General features: G+C 45.5%; 1 non-coding gene across 1 annotated transcript in view; it reads left to right on the top strand.

The window, feature by feature from the left end:
• The window catches only part of LOC116803164, a 3,962-nt gene extending 1,643 nt beyond the window's left edge, over positions 1-2,319 (top strand). Inside the window, exon 1 of the ribosomal RNA XR_004363434.1 lies at positions 1-2,319. This exon is cut by the window's left edge and continues 1,643 nt beyond it. This is a non-coding gene — a ribosomal RNA (large subunit ribosomal RNA).
• The last annotated feature ends 12,681 nt before the right edge of the window (positions 2,320-15,000 follow it).

Here is a 15,000-nt window from a genome sequence, read left to right as displayed (position 1 = left end):
GCCTGCATGGAGCTGCCATTGGTACAGATCTTGGTGGTAGTAGCAAATAATCGAATGAGACCTTGGAGGACTGAAGTGGAGAAGGGTTTCGTGTGAACAGTGGTTGATCACGAGTTAGTCGGTCCTAAGTTCAAGGCGAAAGCCGAAAATTTTCAAGTAAAACAAAAATGCCTAACTATATAAACAAAGCGAATATAATACACTTGAATAATTTTGAACGAAAGGGAATACGGTTCCAATTCCGTAACCTGTTGAGTATCCGTTTGTTATTAAATATGGGCCTCGTGCTCATCCTGGCAACAGGAACGACCATAAAGAAGCCGTCGAGAGATATCGGAAGAGTTTTCTTTTCTGTTTTATAGCCGTACTACCATGGAAGTCTTTCGCAGAGAGATATGGTAGATGGGCTAGAAGAGCATGACATATACTGTTGTGTCGATATTTTCTCCTCGGACCTTGAAAATTTATGGTGGGGACACGCAAACTTCTCAACAGGCCGTACCAATATCCGCAGCTGGTCTCCAAGGTGAAGAGTCTCTAGTCGATAGAATAATGTAGGTAAGGGAAGTCGGCAAATTAGATCCGTAACTTCGGGATAAGGATTGGCTCTGAAGATTGAGATAGTCGGGCTTGATTGGGAAACAATAACATGGTTTATGTGCTCGTTCTGGGTAAATAGAGTTTCTAGCATTTATGTTAGTTACTTGTTCCCCGGATAGTTTAGTTACGTAGCCAATTGTGGAACTTTCTTGCTAAAATTTTTAAGAATACTATTTGGGTTAAACCAATTAGTTCTTATCAATTATAACGATTATCAATTAACAATCAATTCAGAACTGGCACGGACTTGGGGAATCCGACTGTCTAATTAAAACAAAGCATTGTGATGGCCCTAGCGGGTGTTGACACAATGTGATTTCTGCCCAGTGCTCTGAATGTCAAAGTGAAGAAATTCAAGTAAGCGCGGGTCAACGGCGGGAGTAACTATGACTCTCTTAAGGTAGCCAAATGCCTCGTCATCTAATTAGTGACGCGCATGAATGGATTAACGAGATTCCTACTGTCCCTATCTACTATCTAGCGAAACCACAGCCAAGGGAACGGGCTTGGAATAATTAGCGGGGAAAGAAGACCCTTTTGAGCTTGACTCTAATCTGGCAGTGTAAGGAGACATAAGAGGTGTAGAATAAGTGGGAGATATTAGACCTCGGTTTGGTATCGTCAATGAAATACCACTACTCTTATTGTTTCCTTACTTACTTGATTAAATGGAACGTGTATCATTTCCTAGCCATTATACGGATATATTTATTATATCTTATGGTATTGGGTTTTGATGCAAGCTTCTTGATCAAAGTATCACGAGTTTGTTATATAATCGCAAACAAATTCTTTAATAAAACGATGCATTTATGTATTTTTGATTTGAAAATTTGGTATAACTCCAATTACTCAGGTATGATCCAATTCAAGGACATTGCCAGGTAGGGAGTTTGACTGGGGCGGTACATCTCTCAAATAATAACGGAGGTGTCCCAAGGCCAGCTCAGTGCGGACAGAAACCACACATAGAGCAAAAGGGCAAATGCTGACTTGATCTCGGTGTTCAGTACACACAGGGACAGCAAAAGCTCGGCCTATCGATCCTTTTGGTTTAAAGAGTTTTTAACAAGAGGTGTCAGAAAAGTTACCATAGGGATAACTGGCTTGTGGCGGCCAAGCGTTCATAGCGACGTCGCTTTTTGATCCTTCGATGTCGGCTCTTCCTATCATTGTGAAGCAAAATTCACCAAGCGTTGGATTGTTCACCCATGCAAGGGAACGTGAGCTGGGTTTAGACCGTCGTGAGACAGGTTAGTTTTACCCTACTAATGACAAAACGTTGTTGCGACAGCATTCCTGCGTAGTACGAGAGGAACCGCAGGTACGGACCAATGGCACAATACTTGTTCGAGCGAACAGTGGTATGACGCTACGTCCGTTGGATTATGCCTGAACGCCTCTAAGGTCGTATCCGTGCTGGACTGCAATGATAAATAAGGGGCAATTTGCATTGTATGGCTTCTAAACCATTTAAAGTTTATAATTTATTTTATAAACGACAATGGATGTGATGCCAATGTAATTTGTAACATAGTAAATTAGGAGGATCTTCGATCACCTGATGCCGCGCTAGTTACATATAAAAGCATTATTTAATACAATGACAAAGCCTAGAATCAATTGTAAACGACTTTTGTAACAGGCAAGGTGTTGTAAGTGGTTGAGCAGCTGCCATACTGCGATCCACTGAAGCTTATCCTTTGCTTGATGATTCGATAAATAAATGATTTTTTCCTGTAGCCAAACACCTCGTCATCAATTTAGTTTTTTTTTTTTTTTTTTTTTTTTCTTTAGCGTGCGTTTATTTATTTAAAATCTGTCCTAGTGGACAATAATTAAATGGTTTTGCGGGGGAACATTAGCTTAAGGGATACTATTGTACATGTATTTGTGGCGGGTTTTATATGTGTTGTCTATTGTTGTGGAAGATCGAGAGGGTGTCTCCTCATGAGACGTCTGCTTGTTTGGCTATTGTCTAACAGGTTGGTGGCGAGGTGGTTAGGGTGGTTTTCGAGCCTTTTCAGGTATCTCTCGCTGAGCCTGGAGATTTCATCAGCGACTTGTGGGATTCCAAGTTCCCTATGTATGGCGACATTCTCGTGGTAGGGATGCGCATTACAGGCAATTCTCAAGCACCTATTCTGGAACCGCTGTATACGCAGGCGATTCGTGTGGCTTGCCGTGCCCCATAGCTGTATCCCGTAGGTCCAGATGGGCTTGAGAATTGCCTTGTACACCAGGATTTTGTGGTTCTGCCTTAGCTTGGACCCTCTCCCAATAAGCCAATGCATCTGCCTCAGACGCGCATCGGCCTGTATGCGTTTGCTGACGATGTGGGGACGCCAAGTGAGCCTGCGGTCCAGGGTAAGTCCTAGGTACTTGGGTGCGGGTGCGTTGGGAATGATGACTCCGTTTAGCGTGACCGGTGGGCAGTCTCCTCTCCTTAGTGCAAATGTTGTTTGGGTAGATTTTTCCGCGTTCACTACGATGTTCCACCTGCTGAGCCAGGGATGTAGCGCGTCCATTTGCCTTTGGATTGTTTCGGAGGCTTCTCGTGGGTCGGATGAGGAGGCGAGGAAAGCCGTGTCATCTGCATAAGTCGCTATAGTTAGGTTCCTGGAGGGGATTATGGGAAGGTCTGCGGTGTAAAGGGTGTACAGTATTGGTCCGAGCACACTGCCTTGCGGAACTCCAGCTCTGATCAGTCTGGGTAGGCTTATTGCACTTCCGCATCTGACTTGGAATGCTCTTCCCTCAGTGTAGGATTTGAGGAGGGTAAAATGGGGGCTTGGGAGGTAGGATTTGAGTTTATGGAGGAGTCCAGGATGCCAAACTCTGTCGAATGCCTGCTTCACGTCGAGCATTACAGCGCAGCAGTATTTCTTTTGCTCGAATGCCTCGAGGATCCGTTCGACTAGCCGGTGGCATTGCTCTGGTGTTCCGTGGGAGCGCCTGAAGCCAAACTGGTGATCGGGGATCAAACCAGCCTCATCCAGTACTGGCAATACTCTGCGCAAAAATACTCTTTCGAGTATTTTGGAGAGGATTGCCAGCAAACTAATCGGACGATAGGAGGCGAGATTGGCTTCAGGCTTACCAGGCTTGAGGAGGACAATAACCTCTGCTCTTTTCCACTCTTCCGGGAAGTACCCTAGCCGGAAGCAGCTGTTGTAAATGCTGGCCAGCATTTGTGTGCAGCGGGATGGGAGCATTTTTAGGGCCGCCGCATCTATACGATCCAGGCCTGGAGATTTGTTGTTCTTCAGTAGAGCAATCTCCTGCGCAACTTCCTCAGGGTCGACTGGTTCCAACGGGGGACCGGGAGAGCTTGGGCTATTGAGAAACCGGGCTGTTTCAGCATGTTCTTCGGCAGTGCAGCAGTCGAACGGAGAGAAGGCGTTGTAAAGGTGTTCGGCGAAAGCTTCTGCTCTTTCAGCATCCGAAAGGCACCAGGATCCATCTGCTTTGCGCACTGCGGAAACCTTTTTGGCTGGTCGTTTAATGTGGCGGGTGACGTTCCACAGATTGTGGTCTGGGTCCCCGGGAGAGAGTTCCTCGAGGAATCTGAGGAAGGAGTCCTGGCGTAGGCTGGAGATCTTGTCCTTCAACTCCTTTGTGGCGTGATTGAGCGCTGTTTTGTCTCTTGGATTGCGCGTCAAGAACCAAACTCTCCTGAGACGCCTCTTCTCAGTCACGAGTGCCGCAATTTCCGGGGACCAGAGGTGGAGGTCCCTGCTAGGTGTTCTCGCAGTCTTTGGTGGCGGTGGGCTTGCGAATTCCGCAGCGTTTTGCATCTGCCTGGTGAGATTCCCGATAGCTTCATCAATGTTCCTGGGTGTGTTGAGGATGGGGTTCGGATTGACGGTGGAGAGCATCCAGGACGCGAACTTGGCGGCGTCGGTATATTTTCCAGTGAGCCTTCTGAGCGGGGTTTTCCTGAGGACTGGCGTGTTGATTAGCACGTTTATTGCACAGTGGTCTGACAGGAGATCAGCATTTGTTGTGCAGCTGATCTTCGCATGCCCTATGCCTTTCGACACAGCAAAGTCCAGTAGGTCTGGAGTCTTGAGGGGATTCGTTGGCCAGTGAGTGGGCTCGCCAGTGGAGTGGCAGTCCAGTCGGTGGCGTTGCAGGTACCCAAACAGAGTTTTCCCTTTGGGGTTGTTGGCGCGCGATCCCCACCAAGAATGTTTGGCGTTATAATCTCCAGCTGCTATGAAGCGGGGCCCAAAATGCTCGAAGAACTCACTGAGGTGAGATGCTGTTATGCGGTATCTGGGGGGAAAGTAGACCGCTCCAATGTCTAAATCTCCTTGCGGGCTGACAATCCTGATGACAGGACATTGTGCCCAGTCTTGCTGAAACGCGGGCAGCTCTAGGTAATGAATACCGCTCCTGATGAGGATGGCTGCTCCACCGCGTGCTCTGCCAGAAGGATGGTCTGCATGGATGAGGTCATATCCGCTGATATTAAAGTGGGATCTGGGGGAGAAGTGGGTTTCGGCTACGAGTAGGATATCGATCTGGTGGGTCTTCAGATGGTGCTCGACTATGGCCTTGCTGTTCTGCAGGCCGTTCGCATTCCAGACGACTAGGTGGAGCTTTAGTTGCATGACTTGCTGTTGAGAATGGTGGCCACCAGCTGTGTCATCTGGGTGAACATGCGCTCCATCATCCTTTCCATCATTCCTTCCATGCGAGCGAACATCGCTTCTATCTGACCGGAGTGTGGGGTTTCTGTTTGGGTTTGGACTGGGGTTGTGGGATTCTGCGGTGCTGCGTGCACTCCGTTGAGGGCGTCTCGGTAGCTCCTGCCAGAGGTGACGTTTGGTGATGCCACGGGCGGCGCCTTGTTAGCATTAGCGACGGGCCTTGTTTTCGGAGCAGCGAGTGCTTTGGCCCTTTTGTATGCAGGGCATCCCTTGAAAGACGCAGGATGGTCCGCCTGGCAGTGGAAGCAGCACGCTTTGTCGTCCTCCCTCTTCTCACATGCCCTCGATTCGTGAGGGCCTCCACACTTTACACATCGGTATTCCAGGAAGCAGTAACGCTGTGTATGACCGAATCCTTGGCACCTGAAGCATTGAGGCACGTCGTTGAACTTCTGCGGCGGTTCAATGGTTACTACCGACCTGCAGATCCGCTTGACTTGGTAGACGTCTTTGTTGTTGCTGGAAGGCTCCAGGTTGGCGAAGAATATTCCCAGCGGTTCTTTAGTTCTTCTGCCAATGGGATTGTGCAGATCTCTAACAGCGTGCCCTTGTCTGCGAAGGTCTTCAATGATTTCCTCACGATCGGTGGAGTGGTGGAGTCCTTTGATGACAACCTTGTATGCACGTTCATCTTTCGGCTGGAAAGTCCGATGCCTCTTGTTTTGGGCCACAAGTTGGAGACGCAGAGCTGTATAGGACTCTTTGTCCGGCATCATGACACGTACGTTGTTGCCATTCACGGTCTTGTAGGTAAAATTGTTCTTCGGGCCTACAAGAGTCGTGATCATCTTGACGAGTGCCGAGATGTTGGTCACATCGGGGATAAAAATCGGAGGTGGCTTGATGGTCTTCGGGGTGGGCTTTGGTTTCTCGGGGGTCTTGGGCTTGGAATCGTCTTTAGGTCCGGGTTCGTCATCAGAGCTCTCTTGGTCGTACTCGTCTTCTTCGGTCGAGAGTAAAGCGAAGGCGTTGTTGGCGAGCTTCTTGCGCAGAGCTGCGCTAGTGCTTGGCTTATCTTCCAGCTCCTCTCCCTGTGCTTTCTTTGCCGGTTTTCGCTTTATCTCGCCCGGCTCTGTATGCGAGGTGCTTCCCTCGCTGCTGGAGCTGCTCTTGCGTGTTCTCAGAGCCTTTTTGCGTGGTGTTGTTCCAAGCTTGTGGGTGCGCGGGGGGGCCTGCCAGTCCATCTTCTCCAAAGTTGATAAGGAGTGAGGAGGGGGGGGGGGGGGGGAAGCTGGGCACCGTAAGCCGGTGAGCCAGGCAGCACGTGGCTGCTGCTTTGCAATTATACCGCTGCTTCGAGCACTGGGTTTTTTGCGCTGATAACACGCACACTCGGGTGTGCGATGGTGTTAGTGCGAACTACCGTTAGGTACGTTGGCTGGGCCAATCAAAACGCGCGACAAGATCACGCGACGCGAAGTGGCTGGGCACAAGTAACGGGACTTACAACTGTGAACAATTTGCTAACAATTTGCTAACAATTTGCTGTCGATCCGCAGGCACGTCTGCACTCGTCGAGTGTTCGATCGCGACTGATCAATTTAGTGACGCATATGATATTGTCCCTATCATATAATTAATATAAAGACTTTAATGGATTGTGTCAAGTTGCCAAACACCTCGTCATCAATTTAGTGACGCATATGATATTGTCCCTATCATATAATTAATATAAAGACTTTAATGAATTGTGTCAAGTTGCCAAACACCTCGTCATCAATTTAGTGACGCATATGATATTGTCCCTATCATATAATTTTTGATATAAAGACTTTAAAGAATTGTATCAAGTTGCCAAACACCTCGTCATCAATTTAGTGACGCATATGATATTGTCCCTATCATATAATTAATATACAGACTTTAATGAATTGTGTCAAGTTGCCAAACACCTCGTCATCAATTTAGTGACGCATATGATATTGTCCTTATCATATAATTTTTGATATAAAGACTTTAAAGAATTGAATCAAGTTGCCAAACACCTCGTCATCAATTTAGTGACGCATATGATATTGTCCCTATCATATAATTAATATAAAGACTTTAATGGATTGTGTCAAGTTGCCAAACACCTCGTCATCAATTTAGTGACGCATATGATATTGTCCCTATCATATAATTAATATAAAGACTTTAATGAATTGTGTCAAGTTGCCAAACACCTCGTCATCAATTTAGTGACGCATATGATATTGTCCTTATCATATAATTTTTGATATAAAGACTTTAAAGAATTGTATCAAGTTGCCAAACACCTCGTCATCAATTTAGTGACGCATATGATATTGTCCCTATCATATAATTAATATAAAGACTTTAATGGATTGTGTCAAGTTGCCAAACACCTCGTCATCAATTTAGTGACGCATATGATATTGTCCTTATCATATAATTTTTGATATAAAGACTTTAAAGAATTGTATCAAGTTGCCAAACACCTCGTCATCAATTTAGTGACGCATATGATATTGTCCCTATCATATAATTAATATACAGACTTTAATGAATTGTGTCAAGTTGCCAAACACCTCGTCATCAATTTAGTGACGCATATGATATTGTCCCTATCATATAATTTTTGATATATAGACTTTAAAGAATTGTATCAAGTTGCCAAACACCTCGTCATCAATTTAGTGACGCATATGATATTGTCCCTATCATATAATTAATATAAAGACTTTAATGGATTGTGTCAAGTTGCCAAACACCTCGTCATCAATTTAGTGACGCATATGATATTGTCCTTATTATATAATTTTTGATATAAAGACTTTAAAGAATTGTATCAAGTTGCCAAACACCTCGTCATCAATTTAGTTTTTTTTTTTTTTTTTTTTTTTTTTTTTTTTTAGCGTGCGTTTATTTATTTAAAATCTGTCCTAGTGGACAATAATTAAATGGTTTTGCGGGGGAACATTAGCTTAAGGGATACTATTGTACATGTATTTGTGGCGGGTTTTATATGTGTTGTCTATTGTTGTGGAAGATCGAGAGGGTGTCTCCTCATGAGACGTCTGCTTGTTTGGCTATTGTCTAACAGGTTGGTGGCGAGGTGGTTAGGGTGGTTTTCGAGCCTTTTCAGGTATCTCTCGCTGAGCCTGGAGATTTCATCAGCGACTTGTGGGATTCCAAGTTCCTATGTATGGCGACATTCTCGTGGTAGGGATGCGCATTACAGGCAATTCTCAAGCACCTATTCTGGAACCGCTGTATACGCAGGCGATTCGTGTGGCTTGCCGTGCCCCATAGCTGTATCCCGTAGGTCCAGATGGGCTTGAGAATTGCCTTGTACACCAGGATTTTGTGGTTCTGCCTTAGCTTGGACCCTCTCCAATAAGCCAATGCATCTGCCTCAGACGCGCATCGGCCTGTATGCGTTTGCTGACGATGTGGGGACGCCAAGTGAGCCTGCGGTCCAGGGTAAGTCCTAGGTACTTGGGTGCGGGTGCGTTGGGAATGATGACTCCGTTTAGCGTGACCGGTGGGCAGTCTCCTCTCCTTAGTGCAAATGTTGTTTGGGTAGATTTTTTCCGCGTTCACTACGATGTTCCACCTGCTGAGCCAGGGATGTAGCGCGTCCATTTGCCTTTGGATTGTTTCGGAGGCTTCTCGTGGGTCGGATGAGGAGGCGAGGAAAGCCGTGTCATCTGCATAAGTCGCTATAGTTAGGTTCCTGGAGGGGATTATGGGAAGGTCTGCGGTGTAAAGGGTGTACAGTATTGGTCCGAGCACACTGCCTTGCGGAACTCCAGCTCTGATCAGTCTGGGTAGGCTTATTGCACTTCCGCATCTGACTTGGAATGCTCTTCCCTCAGTGTAGGATTTGAGGAGGGTAAAATGGGGGCTTGGGAGGTAGGATTTGAGTTTATGGAGGAGTCCAGGATGCCAAACTCTGTCGAATGCCTGCTTCACGTCGAGCATTACAGCGCAGCAGTATTTCTTTTGCTCGAATGCCTCGAGGATCCGTTCGACTAGCCGGTGGCATTGCTCTGGTGTTCCGTGGGAGCGCCTGAAGCCAAACTGGTGATCGGGGATCAAACCAGCCTCATCCAGTACTGGCATTACTCTGCGCAAAATTACTCTTTCGAGTATTTTGGAGAGGATTGCCAGCAAACTAATCGGACGATAGGAGGCGAGATTGGCTTCAGGCTTACCAGGCTTGAGGAGGACAATAACCTCTGCTCTTTTCCACTCTTCCGGGAAGTACCCTAGCCGGAAGCAGCTGTTGTAAATGCTGGCCAGCATTTGTGTGCAGCGGAATGGGAGCATTTTTAGGGCCGCCGCATCTATACGATCCAGGCCTGGAGATTTGTTGTTCTTCAGTAGAGCAATCTCCTGCGCAACTTCCTCAGGGTCGACTGGTTCCAACGGGGGACCGGGAGAGCTTGGGCTATTGAGAAACCGGGCTGTTTCAGCATGTTCTTCGGCAGTGCAGCAGTCGAACGGAGAGAAGGCGTTGTAAAGGTGTTCGGCGAAAGCTTCTGCTCTTTCAGCATCCGAACGGCACCAGGATCCATCTGCTTTGCGCACTGCGGAAACCTTTTTGGCTGGTCGTTTAATGTGGCGGGTGACGTTCCACAGATTGTGGTCTGGGTCCCCGGGAGAGAGTTCCTCGAGGAATCTGAGGAAGGAGTCCTGGCGTAGGCTGGAGATCTTGTCCTTCAACTCCTTTGTGGCGTGATTGAGCGCTGTTTTGTCTCTTGGATTGCGCGTCAAGAACCAAAGTCTCCTGAGACGCCTCTTCTCAGTCACGAGTGCCGCAATTTCCGGGGACCAGAGGTGGAGGTCCCTGCTAGGTGTTCTCGCAGTCTTTGGTGGCGGTGGGCTTGCGAATTCCGCAGCGTTTTGCATCTGCCTGGTGAGATTCCCGATAGCTTCATCAATGTTCCTGGGTGTGTTGAGGATGGGGTTCGGATTGACGGTGGAGAGCATCCAGGACGCGAACTTGGCGGCGTCGGTATATTTTCCAGTGAGCCTTCTGAGCGGGGTTTTCCTGAGGACTGGCGTGTTGATTAGCACGTTTATTGCACAGTGGTCTGACAGGAGATCAGCATTTGTTGTGCAGCTGATCTTCGCATGCCCTATGCCTTTCGACACAGCAAAGTCCAGTAGGTCTGGAGTCTTGAGGGGATTCGTTGGCCAGTGAGTGGGCTCGCCAGTGGAGTGGCAGTCCAGTCGGTGGCGTTGAAGGTACCCAAACAGAGTTTTCCCTTTGGGGTTGTTGGCGCGCGATCCCCACCAAGAATGTTTGGCGTTATAATCTCCAGCTGCTATGAAGCGGGGCCCAAAATGCTCGAAGAACTCACTGAGGTGAGATGCTGTTATGCGGTATCTGGGGGGAAAGTAGACCGCTCCAATGTCTAAATCTCCTTGCGGGCTGACAATCCTGATGACAGGACATTGTGCCCAGTCTTGCTGAAACGCGGGCAGCTCTAGGTATTGAATACCGCTCCTGATGAGGATGGCTGCTCCACCGCGTGCTCTGCCAGAAGGATGGTCTGCATGGATGAGGTCATATCCGCTGATATTAAAGTGGGATCTGGGGGAGAAGTGGGTTTCGGCTACGAGTAGGATATCGATCTGGTGGGTCTTCAGATGGTGCTCGACTATGGCCTTGCTGTTCTGCAGGCCGTTCGCATTCCAGACGACTAGGTGGAGCTTTAGTTGCATGACTTGCTGTTGAGAATGGTGGCCACCAGCTGTGTCATCTGGGTGAACATGCGCTCCATCATCCTTTCCATCATTCTTCCATGCGAGCGAACATCGCTTCTATCTGACCGGAGTGTGGGGTTTCTGTTGGGTTTGGACTGGGGTTGTGGGATTCTGCGGTGCTGCGTGTACTCCGTTGAGGGCGTCTCGGTAGCTCCTGCCAGAGGTGACGTTTGGTGATGCCACGGGCGGCGCCTTGTTAGCATTAGCGACGGGCCTTGTTTTCGGAGCAGCGAGTGCTTTGGCCCTTTTGTATGCAGGGCATCCCTTGAAAGACGCAGGATGGTCCGCCTGGCAGTGGAAGCAGCACGCTTTGTCGTCCTCCCTCTTCTCACATGCCCTCGATTCGTGAGGGCCTCCACACTTTACACATCGGTATTCCAGGAAGCAGTAACGCTGTGTATGACCGAATCCTTGGCACCTGAAGCATTGAGGCACGTCGTTGAACTTCTGCGGCGGTTCAATGGTTACTACCGACCTGCAGATCCGCTTGACTTGGTAGACGTCTTTGTTGTTGCTGGAAGGCTCCAGGTTGGCGAAGAATATTCCCAGCGGTTCTTTAGTTCTTCTGCCAATGGGATTGTGCAGATCTCTAACAGCGTGCCCTTGTCTGCGAAGGTCTTCAATGATTTCCTCACGATCGGTGGAGTGGTGGAGTCCTTTGATGACAACCTTGTATGCACGTTCATCTTTCGGCTGGAAAGTCCGATGCCTCTTGTTTTGGGCCACAAGTTGGAGACGCAGAGCTGTATAGGACTCTTTGTCCGGCATCATGACACGTACGTTGTTGCCATTCACGGTCTTGTAGGTAAAATTGTTCTTCGGGCCTACAAGAGTCGTGATCATCTTGACGAGTGCCGAGATGTTGGTCACATCGGGGATAAAAATCGGAGGTGGCTTGATGGTCTTCGGGGTGGGCTTTGGTTTCTCGGGGGTCTTGGGCTTGGAATCGTCTTTAGGTCCGGGTTCGTCATCAGAGCTCTCTTGGTCGTACTCGTCTTCTTCGGTCGAGAGTAAAGCGAAGGCGTTGTTGGCGAGCTTCTTGCGCAGAGCTGCGCTAGTGCTTGGCTTATCTTCCAGCTCCTCTCCCTGTGCTTTCTTTGCCGGTTTTCGCTTTATCTCGCCCGGCTCTGTATGCGAGGTGCTTCCCTCGCTGCTGGAGCTGCTCTTGCGTGTTCTCAGAGCCTTTTTGCGTGGTGTTGTTCCAAGCTTGTGGGTGCGCGGGGGGGCCTGCCAGTCCATCTCTCCAAAGTTGATAAGGAGTGAGGAGGGGGGGGGGGGGGGGGGGAAGCTGGGCACCGTAAGCCGGTGAGCCAGGCAGCACGTGGCTGCTGCTTTGCAATTATACCGCTGCTTCGAGCACTGGGTTTTTTGCGCTGATAACACGCACACTCGGGTGTGCGATGGTGTTAGTGCGAACTACCGTTAGGTACGTTGGCTGGGCCAATCAAAACGCGCGACAAGATCACGCGACGCGAAGTGGCTGGGCACAAGTAACGGGACTTACAACTGTGAACAATTTGCTAACAATTGCTAACAATTTGCTGTCGATCCGCAGGCACGTCTGCACTCGTTTTCCGGAGGTGTTTCGAATTTTTTTCGCGAACTGATCAATTAGTGACGCATAGATATTGTCCTATCATATAATTTTTGATATAAAGACTTAAAAGAATTGTATCAAGTTGCCAAAACCTCGTCATCAATTTAGTGACGCATATGATATTGTCCCTTTCATATAATTAATATAAAGACTTTAATGGATTGTGGTCAAGTTGCCAAACACCTCGTCATCAACTACTATATTATGGTTGCGCCGACCTCTCATATTGTATTCTCTTATGTGTTCATAGGATTTTGACAATTATACGAGTAAATTAAATAATATACATATGAAAATGATTAATTATTATATGTATAAGGGAAAAAATGATGAAATATTCCATATTATCTTAGTATTATAGAGGAAAGACCGTTGCCGACCTCTGATATTGTTCAAACTTATGTATTTATATGATTTTGGCAATTATATGAGTAATTAAAAAATATACATATGAAAATGGTTAATTATTATATGTATATGGGAAAAAATGCTAAGATATTCCCATATTCTCTTAGTATTATAGAGAAAGCCATTTAAGTGAGAGGTATAGTAGTGTAAACGACCGGAATTACGACAGAGGGTTCAAAAACTACTTAGGTAGGCAGTGGTTGCCGACCTCTCATATTGTTCAAAACTTATGTATTCATATGATTTTGGCAATTGTATGAGTAAATTAAATAATATACATATGAAAATGATTAATTATTATATGTATAAGGGAAAAATGCTGAAATATTCCCACATTCTCTTAGTATTATAGAGAAAATCCATTATAGTGAGAGGGTATAGTAGTGTAAACGACCGGAATTACGACAGAGGGTTCAAAAACTACTATGGTAGGCAGTGGTTGCCGACTCTCATATTGTTCAAAACTTATGTATTCATATGATTTTGGCAATTATATGATAAATTAAATAATATACATATGAAAATGGTTAATTATTATATGTATATAGGGAAAAAATGCAGAGATATTCCCTATTCTCTTAGTATTATAGAGAAAAGCCATTTAAGTGAGAGGGTATAGTAGTGTAAACGACCGGAATTACGACAGAGGGTTCAAAAACTACTATAGGTAGGCAGTGGTTGCCACCTCTCATATTGTTCAAAACTTATGTATTCATATGATTTTGGCAATTGTATGAGTAAATTAAATAATATACATACGAAAATGATTAATTATTATATGTATATGGGAAAAAATGCAGAGATATTCCCATATTCTCTTAGTATTATAGAGAAAAGCCATTTAAGTGAGAGGGTATAGTAGTGTAAACCCCGGAATTACGACAGAGGGTTCAAAAACTACTATAGGTAGGCAGTGGTTGCCGACCTCTCATATTGTTCAAACTTATGTATTCATATGATTTTGGCAATTGTATGAGTATAATTAAATAATATACATATGAAAATGATTAATTATTATATGTATAATAGGAAAAATGCTGAATATTCCAATTCTCTTAGTATTATGAGAAAATCCATTATAGTGAGAGGGTATAGTAGTGTAAAACGACCGGAATTACGACAGAGGGTTCAAAAACTACTATAGGTAGGCAGTGGTTGCCGACCTCTCATATTGTTCAAAACTTATGTATTCATATGATTTTGGCAATTTATGATTAAATTAAATAATATACATATGAAAATGGTTAATTATTATATGTATAATGGGAAAAAATGCTGAGATATTCCATATTCTCTTAGTATTATAGAGAAAAGCCATTTAGTGAGAGGGTATAGTAGTGTAAACGACGCGGAATTACGACAGAGGGTTCAAAAACTACTATAGGTAGGCAGTGGTTGCCGACTCTCATATTGTTCAAAACTTATGTATTCATATGATTTTGGCAATTGTATGAGTAAATTAAATAATATACATATGAAAATGATTAATTATTATATGTATAAGGGAAAAATGCTGAAATATTCCCACATTCTCTTAGTATTATAGAGAAAATCCATTATAGTGAGAGGGTATAGTAGTGTAAACGACCGGAATTACGACAGAGGGTTCAAAAACTACTATAGGTAGGAGTGGGTTGCCGACCTCTCATATTGTTCAAAACTTATGTATTCTATGATTTTGGCAATTATATGATTAAATTAAATAATATACATATGAAAATGGTTAATTATTATATGTATATGGGAAAAATGCTGAGATATTCCCATATTCTCTTAGTATTATAGAGAAAACATTATAGTGAGAGGTATAGTAGTGTAAACGACCGAATTACGACAGAGGGTTCAAACATACTATAAGGTAGGCGTGGTTGCCGACCTCTCATATTGTTCAAAACTTATGTATTCATATGAATTTGGCAATTATATGAGTAAATTAAAATAATAAACATAATAAAAATTAAT

This window comes from Drosophila sechellia, unplaced genomic scaffold (assembly GCF_004382195.2).
Source record: "Drosophila sechellia strain sech25 unplaced genomic scaffold, ASM438219v1 U_299, whole genome shotgun sequence".
NCBI classification, from domain to species: Eukaryota; Metazoa; Arthropoda; class Insecta; order Diptera; family Drosophilidae; genus Drosophila; species Drosophila sechellia.
The sequence above is the reverse complement of the archived record's forward strand: the minus strand, read 5'-3'. Positions and strand labels throughout refer to the sequence as shown.